This window comes from Athene noctua, chromosome 1 (assembly GCF_965140245.1).
Source record: "Athene noctua chromosome 1, bAthNoc1.hap1.1, whole genome shotgun sequence".
Taxonomy (NCBI): domain Eukaryota; kingdom Metazoa; phylum Chordata; class Aves; order Strigiformes; family Strigidae; genus Athene; species Athene noctua.
In genome coordinates, this window is record NC_134037.1 from 126047827 (window position 1) to 126060609 (window position 12783).

Here is a 12783-nt window from a genome sequence, read left to right on the forward strand (position 1 = left end):
CTGAAACACTGCTTTGCTGCTGAGAAGACCCCAAAATGTCAAAATACAGCAATGTTGCGGACCCCAAAACCTAAATCCACAAAAGGGGCTGTGGCAGCTGCTGCTTTACTACCCTTCTCAGGGACAGGGACGTGGTGATGCCTGAGAACACTGGGCAGGCCAGACCAGAAGAGGTCTCTTGGAGCTCTCAAAGTGATTTCCAGAAATGTAAAGCGATTCTTTCCCTGTTTTTTGCTTGGCACTATATTGCTTGGTGGGGGATGAGCTTTTTATTTTTTTAATAACTCAGCCTGAGGTAGATTTCCAGGTGTGGAAAATTGTCATTTGTTTGGCTGTTTTGCACCAGGAAAAGTGTAGGAAAAATAGGTGAAAGGAATATCAGGACACTCTAATAACAGATAGTATTGCTAGCTAATCCCCAGTAACTAGTGCAGGTTTCAGGAGATAAATATGGGTGCAGTTTCAGAAGAAACCCTGAGATTTCAAGAGAAACTCTAAGGTTAAGCATCTTGATGATGGAATACTGCAACTCTCTGGTCCTTCAAATTTCTTTGGCATGCTGGGAAACAAATGGATTTAGTACTTACCCCTATTTTAAACTGTCATTTTGAAGAATGATTTCAGTAATTGTTTTGCCTAACAGAGGAAATTTTGATACCCTTTCCAACGTGTATATTTTAAGAGCAGCTAATGATGAGAGGATTTGAGCACTTTAATGGATTTGAATATCCTTTTGCATTAAACTTAATTGGTCGGCCTGGTAGTTTTTCTTTAGCAGAAATGGGAGAATTGACATTAGTCACTTGAGTAGGAAAACTGTGGCTAAGAGGAAAATCTAAAACATAGTTCACAATGTTGATATTTACTCCATGTTTCCTGTTTTATTAGCAGGATTTGTTTCTCACTTTAAGTACACAAATAGACAAATTATTTACAAAAGCCATTTACTCCAAAAGTAGGTGGTACCACATACTTTAAAACAGGAAGCATTTGTCATCACGATAGAAAAGACTCGACTTCAGTACACAAAAGTCCATGATATCTTATGTGTAGTTTAAATGAGTAGGTATTACTGCTACTGTCACCTGCTTTATCACAGTTATCAGTTAAGATACACCCATCCTGGAGTCGCATAAAATCAGAATAGTAAAAACAGCTCTGGGGGAAGCAATGCACAATTCATCTTGAGCTGTTGCCTCACCTTTGACCAGACAATGAGCTACTCAACTCAACCACTGACTGGCTTGTGGAAGCCTAGAGTCTGTCTCCGCTGGTTGCAGAAAGACAGATCATCTCCAGATCTCTATGCTATTTTGGCCCTACTTGTACTTTATTTTGAAGTTGTACACAGGCCTGGTAAAATGGCTAGATCTGGTTCAGCAGGGTGTTTTTCTTCCCACTAGCATGCTATAGTTTTATATGGGTCCCTTGGCAAACCAAGTTGAAACACAAGTTGAAACCCATGAAATTCCATCTGAACATAAGAAAACCCTTCTTTACTGCAAGGACTGTTGAACACTGGCACAGGTGGTCCAGGGAGGCTGTGCAGTCTCCATCCCGGGAGTCAGTCAAAGCCCAGCTGGCCACAATCCTGGGCAACCTCTTCTAGCTGACCCTGCTTGAGCAGAGGGGTGGACTAGACAATCTGGAGTTGCTGTTCTCCACCTCTGTGATTTTGTGATTGATTCTTTGAAGAGCTCAGTGAATCAAGGCGGCAGAAGTTGGCCATAGCCTGGAGGTGAGAGAAGGTAACAGATCCCTTCAAGATGTAGCTGTGCCATTTCCAAATACATAATAAACAGAGTCAACACTCTACATAAAACTACAGAGTGGAATGTTGATGAAATATTTTTAAGCAAGGTGTCACAGGAAGAGATGAGGTTTTCGCTAGACTGTGAAGCAGTATTTACCTTTGTAGAGAATGTGCCTTTCATAAGAGCATGCTGCACATTGGACCATAGCAAGCTGGTGGTCTGTAGACTTTGAGGAGCTTCATCATGAGGGGTAAACTGAGAGGATAAAGAGTGACATGAAGCAAAATGGGCTTTTTTTGCCTTCCTTCCTCTTATGAGCAGAAGGAAAAGGACACCGAATATCTTAAAGGTACAAATGATAAACTCCAAGGGGTTAAGAGATTTCTCTTAAGAAGAAACAAAGAGGCATCATTGCTAGGATCAGCAATCAACTCTTACATCATTGTAATATGCTTTAATGCATTCATAGATATTTTCTGTTGTTGTTGTTCATCTTAAACAACTGTAAAATGAGTATCTACCTCCCAGGTTTACAGATGGGTGAACTGAAGCACAGCATCAGTCTGAGTTACGGGGTTATACAGCAGTCCGGTGAAAAGAGTTCTGGTAGAAATGCATCGTAGGCTGCTTTTAGAGGGCTCTCACCAATGGTGGGTATTCCCACAGACAAGGGAGAAGCTTCTGAGAAGGCATTGTTTCCTCTTTAGCCCCTCTCCGAAATATGTGAGATTCAAACTGCAGAAAATTTATTTCAGTTTTATGCAGTCTACCTCCTCTGTGACTGGCATTGCACTTGTTCTGAGGTCGAAATCAGTGCTAGATTTGCTTCCGTTATATGTCGATCTCCATCTCAGTAACATGATCTTCTTGAAATACTTCATGGTATTATTTTTTACAGTTACAAAACACATGGTGTTTATCATGCTGTTACTCATAGCAATGCATTCAACTATATAAAAAGCAGTAAGGTAATGCTTCTCTTTCACGAAGATGGTGGGGAAAAAGTCACGGACAATTGTGAAGCCGTAGAAGGGTGCCCAGCAGAGAACGTAGGCAGTCAGGATGCACATCAGTACCATAACAGTTTTTCTTCTGCATCGAAGCCTCTTTCTGATCTGTTCTGTCTGAAATCCTGGTACGGTTTTAAACCAGAGCTCCCGCGATATCCTGGCATAACACAAGGTCATCGTAATGACAGGTGCAACAAATTCAATGCCAAAGATAAAGAGGAAGTATGATTTGTAGTACATCTGCTGGTCAACTGGCCAAATCTGTCCACAGAATATTTTCTCCTGGTTTTTCACTATAAATAACACCGTTTCAGTAGCAAAATACGCAGATGGAATAGCTACAAGTATGGAGACAATCCAGACCAAGGCGATTAGGAAGGTTGCTGTTTGATAATTCATGCGTGGTTTCAGTGGGTGAACAATGGCCAGATACCTGGAACAAATACATCCAAAATGAAGTCTGAAGACACTTAGTCAGAACACAATTCCAGATACAAGTGGACAGAATTAGGCAGAAGGGAATTGCTGTCATTTGTAAAAGAGAGAGCCTGGCCAACTTGTCTATGAGGAGAGTTCAGAAAATTTTCCAAAGGAACAGCCTAGAGCTGAGTTCCTAAACCTGGGCAGAAACTCTGGAGCAAGGGGCTGAAGGGTTTGTTAGGAGGGTGGGTACTTGGCAATCTGAAAATCTGAGCATGCATTAGGGTGTCTGAGGATCGTTTTAAGACCTCAGTCCAACTCCCTCCTGTTTACAAGATTGCACTGAAAAAGTTGCAATTCTGTGTCGTCAGCTGCTTGTTAACACAGATCACGTGTCTGGGAGTTATGGAAAGACTGGAAGAGGAGAAAGAGAGGGAGCTTTCCTACTACTGACAAATGTGTTTGCAGGACCTAGCACAACACACGGTGTCGTATCGAGGACATGCCGTGACACAGCATCTGGAAATTCTTTGGTGGGCAGCACCTGTTCAAATGAGAGTTTGAAACGTGCAGTAATATACACCTGGTCAGGTGCAGGTAAAAAGACAAACACATAGAAACACGAAAAGGTTTTCCCTAGGCAGAGAACTATTTAAATATGCTTTTTTTACCAAGAGATCAAATATATGTAACAGTGTTTTTATTATTTTCTTGGCTATTCCATGGGTGCAAAGAGCCAAAGCTGATGCTAATGAATGGTTACAGGTGAGCATGCTTTGAAGCCACCAACAAAGGACTGTGTATCCGTTTTCCGCCCATGCAAATTTTTGTTTTGTCTGCTGGGGGCGACTATTGCTAATTAACCTTAAATATGCTTTGTTAAGGCCAAACCATAAAACTTGAGTTAGGTATTTGCACTCTTTATGACTGTAAAGCTGTGGGTGCACTGAAGTGTTTCACAAAGGACTGAGGAGAAATAAAAGTATATTACTTTCAAGATCCATCAATTTTCCTCAATTCAGTTCAGAAGGGGTAGGACCAAATGGAATTCACTCTGGTGAAGTTTTTGTTTGGTTGGAATTTGAGGAGGTTTATTTTTTAAGACGCTATAGATGTAAGAAGGACTTATATGAGAGTATACTGTCCCGAAAGATTAGGATGCTTGTGCTAAAAGGAGATTTTTATCCGAGGCACTCCAGAGATCCCAATACAATTGTGTTTAACACAAAGAATTGTTTGAGTGGAATTTCTTATTCATTCAGAGGCTTTTCTATCTGTATACATTCTCTACATAGATAGCATGCACAGGACCTATTAATTCTAAAATAAGCTGGAAGGCCCGTGGTGCTTTCTGTCAGCCAGATCTTGGAAGCAGATGAATTATTCATCGCTCTTAATGGTGCAGGCTAGATGTCAAGGGACAGCAGAATTAGTCAGCCTCATTGTGGAGCTGATAAATGAATGTTTTTAGATTGGGCCCTGTGGAAACAAGGTTGTGGGACAATGTATAAGTATGCATATCTGCTCAGCAGGACATTTGGCTGGATGGGGTAAATCTCTGCAAGAGTCGAGGGAGGTTTTGTGGTGGATTTCCTGACTGTCCTTGCTTACCACACTTGGGATGTTACTGTGGAGTGGTCCTGGAGCACATGAGCTGAGTTTGGATGAAACTGCCCTGGAGGATGTACTCAAAAGTACCAGGTGCCCATGGGCATTCAGTCCAGGTGACCCAGCTAAAGCTAAATCCCCCAACTGTTGCTCTTCAGGTCCTCTCCTTTCACACTGCATTATTTTCTAGTGTAGATGTGGCCTTAAATACGTGAAACTCCTACGTTTCGTGTGAATAGACAGCAAGGAAGATGAAAGAGAGCCCTACCAGAGGCAAATCCTGTGGGACAGGCTTACTCTCTCTTCACAGGTGAGCCTTTTTAAATGATCTAAACACTAAAAGACTTTTGTTAAGAGCCTGTTATTTTTAGAGACTGAAGTCAACAACACACATGACATAGCCGGTGTGGAATGGTTGATTATTAAATGAACAGCATTTCTCTCTGTTTTCCAAGTCAAAAGCTCATAATAAAAAAAAAAAAAAAAAAAGGCAGTGGAACTAAACCTGTGTGTTCTTAGAACAAACTTCAGTGATTAATCATTTCCAGGTTTGTTTATAAAGATACTTGGGGAGATTTGTTAGAAATCTTGTGATTTCTTAGCAGGCGCAAGGGCTCAATGACCCATGTTACTTCATCAACCTGTGATGCACTAGCAGAGCTTTCCAGGAAAAGTTTTTAGAAAAAAACTGAAAAGGATAAGTAATAGAAAATGGTAATGCGTGCATGATAGTGTTTAGAAGCTTAACCCTGAGTGCTCAGTTGCTGTTCAAAGGCTCTTTTGTTAGACACTTATTAAGAATTTGTTTCATAGGAGCTGATTGTCCTTTTCCCTCACACCAGGCAAAACACATCTGGACTTCCCCAGAGTCTCTCCACAGACTTGTGTTGACGTCAACGACAGCAGAATCAGCAGCGCGCAAGCTGTATCTGTACAACCATCAGCAGGGTTAACTGCTCCTGAGCTGTCTTTTGGATCAGGTACCAGAAACTATGCATTAAACTAGAGCATAAAATGGCACATGAGAGAAATTGGGAAAAGAGGGAAGGGAGAGTGGGAATCATACAGTGTGTGTATATGCAGAGGGTGTACAGAGATGTGTATTGTATTTGCACACAAAAGGTGACTTGTTTTCATGGCCTTTCTGTAAAGAGTTTACTCTGTGGGTCTCTGGCTTTCTGTGAGTCAGTCGTGTCAGGTTTGTGTCAGCATGAAGCTGATCCTCAGTGCCTGGTCCGTCAGAGTCCGCGGTGCACGAGGCTGAGAGGAGTCATAAGAAAGCATACAATTAAATTATATTGTTAAAATTCCTGGAGTGAGAGGCAGGCATAGAAATATCTCAGGACTGCAGCATGAGGCAGATAGTATAGCAGGTGGGTATCATTATGTTCTGCTTACGCCCTTATGAAGGCTGTGGGAAAATCTCTGCCAAACTGGGTTGGTGTAGCATTTTGTCATTTTCTGGACAGTGCTATAGACACGGGTGCCATAATGACGGGGGGGTCCTTCCTGGCTTGCCACTGTGCCATCCTCAGAGAGGTGTGTAAAGAGAGAGGAGAATATGGGAGTATTTTAATGGAGAGGAGAGTGCTGGCCACACTCACCGAGCACCCGCTTCTGTGCTGGAGCATCCAGCTAAGACCTCAGTACTGTCAAATGGTTAATTTAATGACTGTTGGATTTTCTCAGTTCAGCACAACAAAGAAGAATAAGAACTCTGTTTTGCAAGGTAGAGAGAAGTCTTGTATTTTACTCTCTTGTATACCAGAATGAAAACTGGGGGAAATATCATAGAGGGAGAAAGAAATATCCTGTAAGGCAATAATCCTGTTGGAAACTCACCTGTCAAATTCTGTATCACCAGTCAACTATTTCTTTTGCTGAAGAGTATTTACTTCGGTGTTTATAGAAAAGATTAGAATCAGAAAAGCTGTGTGGGCCAGTAGTGAAGGTTCCTTAGAGATGTATGGTTTGGATCAGGATTATATAGTGCTGATAACACCCTCAACTCTGGGTGTTTCTGCTTTGTCTCTCTTTCTCCTCTGTCTCTTATTTCATAAATCCTCTCCTACACTTGAATCAAGCATGTTTTTGTGAGGGGAAAAAAAGTGTTTTTAAGAAACCAACTTTCTTTTCACCCAAAAAGTTCAATCAAGATATTTCCACTGAGTTTTCTCCAAGGTAATGTCATGACATTGTGTGATTCAATTTTTAGGAAACAAGATACTCAGGTCTGTGTAGTACGTACCTGGGCCATCCGCAAATCCTGCAGAGCAGCTGAGCATGTTAGAAACCTAGAAATCTGGACAGCCAACCTCAGCAGCCTGGCATTTGGTGGCATCTGCCATGCAGACATAGCACCCCACTTACCTGTCAACAGCTATAGCCAGGAGAGCATTGGTAGAAACATAGAGGGAGACGGTCCGCAGGTAGTTGACTGAGGCACAGAGGACGTGGCCGTGCTCCCAGGAGAGCTGCCGCACCACATAGTAGTCCATCTCGAAGGGGCAGCACACAATGGCCACAATGAAGTCTGAGATGGCCAGGTTGGCAATCAGCAGGTTGGTGAGATTTCGCGGCTTCTTGTAGCGGGCGAGAGCAGCAATGAAGATGAAGTTGCCGATGCCACAGACCAGCATGATGCCAACCAGAGCCACCCCGATGACGATCTCGGCTGCAAAGAAGGTGCGGGTTTTGGTCATGTCATCTTCACTGTCCAGCGGCAGGTCGTAATCGCTGTAACTGAAATTGAAAGGGAAGGAGAAGTTTCGCAAAGGTTAAATCCCCGTCGTGGAGATTCTAGATTGCAGCAAAGTTGAGGCTGACAGTAGCATTTGGGTTCTGTTCAGTTTGCTCCGTGGCCGTGTATTTCTTCTATTGACACACGTGGCTTGGCTGGTCCTTGGTTTTGTGTTAGAATTACCCAGGGTGGCAGGGCACAACGGTGGCAGGAGAGAGACCTCATCCAAAGTTTCCTTCTGAGCAGTGAGTCACCTTGTCTTTGTCCCCATAAGATTACAGCGCAAGAGCCTCATTTATGTCCTTCTGTGGGAACAAAAAGAGGAAGATATTTCCTGAGAGGAAATTACAGCAAAATGGCTGCCCTTGAGGGAAAGCAATAGCCACCTTACTGCCCCACAGCTCTATTGCTGGCTGTGCACAGCGGGAAGAAATAGCCTGTGAGGCAACGCTTGTGTTAGCATAAAATCCCTTGAGTTGCGTAATACACTGGTTCTAGCCAGCACTTTTATTTACCGATGGTGAAATTTTGTTTTCAGCACACAGTGAAATGACAGTATAGGAGGAGTGTAAAATCCAGTTGAAACCTCTGCCAGCCTTCAAGCCCACAGTGCTGTCATCCCTGTGCAAGGTAAGAAAACAAAAATGAGATGGCAGCTCAATTTGCTGAAAAGTATCTGATGTGCCTTTTGGACAAAGTTTTTGCTTTATTCTAGATGTCTCAGAGTGATGTGGTAGGTGAGAATGAAAATAGAACTGATGTCCTGGCTTCTAAATGCATTTCTTAATCAAGTAAGAGTTGCCAAGACCCAAGAAAATAGTGAAGGCAGCAGTTCCTTTGGCAGCCATCAATTGAGTAGGGGGACCGAATCTTCAGCCAACATAATCTGTTATTGCTTCTCTCAAACCAGTGAGGCTCTGCCAATTTGCACAGACAAGGTTTTGTCCCGTGAACCACCTTGTAGGGCTTTGCTGTGAAGGCAAATCTGCCATTCACAAGGAGAGTGGATCCACAGACAGACTCTCGAAGTGAAAGGGAAAATCTTCCTTAAGCAAGACAAAATGCCTTGAATTTTTGAAGACAGGGAGGAGCAGGCTCCCTGCTTTGTGCTGTCGGCTGTACCAGATGTTAAAAATCTATTTATCTTCCACACTGAGGAAAAAAATCGGATCTACTCCCTAATTTTGCCTCTACTCTGTATCAAAATGCTGAAGGGTCTGTCTTGCATCTTCCCGTGCCACACCTGGGAATCCTCACAGCAGACTCCCAGCTGTCAGGACAGTCCCACCACACCCCAAAAGAGTATCGGGGAGCATTAAAGCTTTCTCTGCTTTGAGACAGTAGGTCTTTGGGGTGTCAAATGCTACTGACCAATATCCGTCATAGCTACAAAGGACAATCTGCACAGTGGAGCTGTTGCCCCCTTCTTTCCCTGGAACCACCCTCAGCCCCTGATGTACCAACACTTAATCCATTTCTGAGAGAAACTCTCTTGTACAACTTCTGTCCCCACGTTGCTTTTCAGACTGAGAGTTGCAGAATAACAAAGCCAAAGCTTGAAACTAAACAACAGCTCAAACAATTGACTGCTTTACAAGGCAGCCCCAGGGCAGCCTGGAAATGTGAACAGTCATTTAAGAGAAGTACTAAATAAATACTTGGGTGCAAAAATCTATGTGTTGGTCAAAGCAAGGTGCAGGATCTGTTTCATCAGGTTTCCCTGCAAAATACCAAGAGAGCGCTTATAAAATAAATACAGACAACACAACCATCCACAAACTGACAAAACACCATCAGCTAACTGTACCTGCAGTTGCTCTCATCTTCTTGGAGGTGTCGGGCACCCTGGGAATAGCCTCCAGGTTTCTCCCCTGCAAAAAAGTGCTGCTGTCACTGGAGCAGAGAGGATGGCTGAAAGCAGCCAGAGGACTTCACTGAATGATCACTTCTCTCCCAAGCAGCTTTGCCTTGCTGCTCAGGGGAGGATGGCTCCGCTGCCTCTGTGCCTGCATCTAAAGCCTTTTCTTAGTGGGAGGCACCTTGAAGCTGTCCATGCATTTCTGATTTTAAAGAGGCAGTGCAATACAGAGACAATAGAGCACAGCCCTTTCTGCTTTAAACCCCCTGAATACATCGAATTGGCGGAGTGGCTTTGTTACCAAGTCTGAGCCTGGAAGGTGTAAAACCCCGATCTGCACTTGCTCTTTGAGTTCTGTCAGTGTTAGGCAGCGGCTACATACACCTGAGGTGACACAGAAGCAAAATACAAACCTGCCAGTGGCGAGGAGAGGGAGGAAGGAGGGCGAGCTACTTTCCCAGGGACCTTTGTGGATCTCTCCCTGGCTATTGTCTTTAGGACTGCAGCTGCGTCAGCTCTTGCAGAAAGAGGGTCAAACATTGAATAGCAATAAATCAGAGGACCCCTGACAGCTTTCCTTGCCCTCTCAGGGAATTACTCAGAGTGGAAAAGTGGCAGTGAATCCTGAAGGACTTGGTGTCCTTGCTAATGCTGCCTTCTCATTGCTCTGAAGCACTTGCACTCAGGGAGCAGTGCTCTTGCTTCCCAATCCTCCAGAAGGAAAGGAAACGCACAGCAGAGTCCCCGTCCTCTCCTGCACCTCCAGTCTCATTCACATTAGCTGACATTTTCCAAGATGCAGTAGTCCCTGGCGGATGAGACCGTAGGAGTCTGTCGAAGGTCAGGAAGAGTCTAGAAGGTTTGCAAAAGACTTAAAATATGTGCCCTGCAATGCACACTCACAGGACTCACCTTTCATGAGCTAATGGGCACTTATCTCTGGAAGACGGAGATAAGGAAAGAAATCTGTTAATGTGAAGTATGTCTGGGGTAGAAGGGCCACTCATGTGACATTTCTTCCAGAAAATTTGTGGAAGGCCAGAGAGTCGGCACTGTCTGGAGCCAGCAGACAGCATGAAGAATTTCACAGCAAATACTTGGCTTGACTTTATTTTTAACCGTCAGTATAGAAGGTGAAAAGCCATTAAGAAATTTTTAATATCCTGAAAGGGGGCAGTCAGATGAACAACAAAGAAATCAGATACAGTCTGTGGAATTCTGTCACAAAAAATGTAAGTATAGGGAGAGGCAAAGTGAACTTACAGTGTACCTCAGAATCACATCTAAAAGATCCCTAAAATGGGCCACATAAACCTCCAATGTCCCTTAAGAAAAGCTAGTTCACTAAAGAGAGCTGTTGCAAGTTTTACATTAGGAACGTGCATGATCTCTTCTAGACTTTGTTCAGCTGTCTCATGTTAAGTTATCTAGTGAGTTAATCAAGCAACATGATATCCAAATATTTATATTCCTTTAGGGCAAAACCTCAGCTGCTGCAGAGCTGCCTATCCCCCCTGACTCAAGGCAAGTTGGCATTGGAGCCCTGAGAACTCCAGCCTCTCCGGATCTGCACTTCATGCTCGGTACGTCGCTTCTCTGCAGCAGCTGTTCATCGACTGTGCTCCAAGTAACTGTGCTATATGTGTCAAGCTGTTTCTCAGAAAATACTAGTAGTATTGTGAAATGATGTGACTTGCGTGTGCTGTGAAAGGCAGTGCTTTGTAGTTGTTGAGTAGAAGTTTGTTGAATAGTCAATGAATCCAGTGGTCCTGAGAGCTGCTCTTACAGCCAGAGGCAGAGCGAAAGTGAAAACGTGGGTTTGGAGCCTCAGTACCTCTCCTGGTAACCTGCCCTGCTACAACAAGGGCTGGGGCAGTAGCGGAAGGACTCTAAAGCCATCAGGTATATGCTGGAGGATTTCCCAGCTGCAGACACTGTGTAAGAAGTCCCAAAGTGACTTTTTTCAAAAACTGTAGTCTCTCGTGACTTCCGATGTAGATGTGCTGAAGGAGCAGCTCCCTGGGGTGGCCAGGCTGCGGTACGGCCCAGGCATTCGTCTTTCTGTGCACAGTTGGGGTTTTCCTTGTCCCAGCATTGCCCAGCCCAGGGGCTTTGCAACCTGTGGGTCTCCTCTTCCTGGGAACAGGACACCGGGAGGCTTGCAGAGACTGACAGAGCCTTCCCTGCAGCCTGTATGTGACATCCATTTATTGAATTACTCTCCGTTATGTTGCATTTCAAAGTACCCATTATTTTGTAGAGAGCACCTGATTCTGGTGTTGAATTTCTGCACAGGACATGGTTTGATAGCGTTGACTGGTGCTTCCCCAACGGTGTCACATTTAGCACAGCATCACAATTCATTTTCTGAGACCATTGTTACCAGTTTGACGGATTCAGGCTGAGAAAAAAAAGTTGATGCTGAAAACTATCATATAAACAAATTGCATTCCTGTTTGTTTGGGGGTTTTTTTGTTAATATGCTCACAGTTTGAACAGAGAAGTTACTTAGAGGGTAAATGATGCAAAAAAGATTGCAATGTAAAGTACTTGTTTAGAGACTTTCAAATAATGAATTTCTAAACCTAGCATTTAGCCTGGGAACAGACTTAAGGACTCTGGCCTTTCATTTCAAAACAGCAAACTCACCAGCTACTGTCTGATTTTTCCTAATTGCTAAATAAATTGGACTCTGAGCGAGGTAATTAATCCTAGGGGACTTACATCAGCTTTGCTTAAAGCGTAGCTGGAGTTTTACAGAGGTTACTGATACAAATCAGTTGGTGAAATGTGACAAAAGCATGAGACATCCTGTGATTTTCTGGAAAAACAAACAGAAGGTAGCAGCAGACATGGATTACAACCATGTGTATTTCTGTTCAGCATTTCAACCAGACGTTCAGCTCACAGGCTTTACTCAATCTAAGAGTGTCTAACTTGGCGTTAATGTTCAAGAGGACACTGGACCTGCTTACATAAAGAGTCAGGTATATTTGTCCAATACATGAAAAGATGCCTTGTGGAACTAGAGGAAAGTGACTTTTGGATGTAGTTTGGCAAAAATGTGCACACAGGAGTAATCCCACCATACTCAGCTGTTCCAGTGGTGTCTTGGGCTGTGTAAAAGTCCTGTGAGGGAGAGAGCAGAGAGGCGTTTGACTTATTGATGGATTGTGTCAGCATGTTACTTTTCTCTTACCAACTTTTTCTGCTTCCTTACTGAGTGTATCACTTCTTGGCTTGGGAAAAGGGGCAAAGCATCTGAAGGAGCAGCAGAGCAGGCTGTCAACAACCATAGTGACACTCTGCAAAGATGGTTGTCAGCACTGTTGGAGCAGCAGATGCAGCGCTTTAATCCAAAACATCTTTTCTTTTCAGAGCTGCCCAGGTTTC

General features: G+C 43.6%; 1 pseudogene; it reads right to left on the minus strand.

The window, feature by feature from the left end:
• Positions 1 to 2500: 2500 nt before the first annotated feature.
• The window catches only part of LOC141957897 (prokineticin receptor 2-like), a 42878-nt pseudogene continuing 32595 nt past the window's right edge, over positions 2501 to 12783 (minus strand).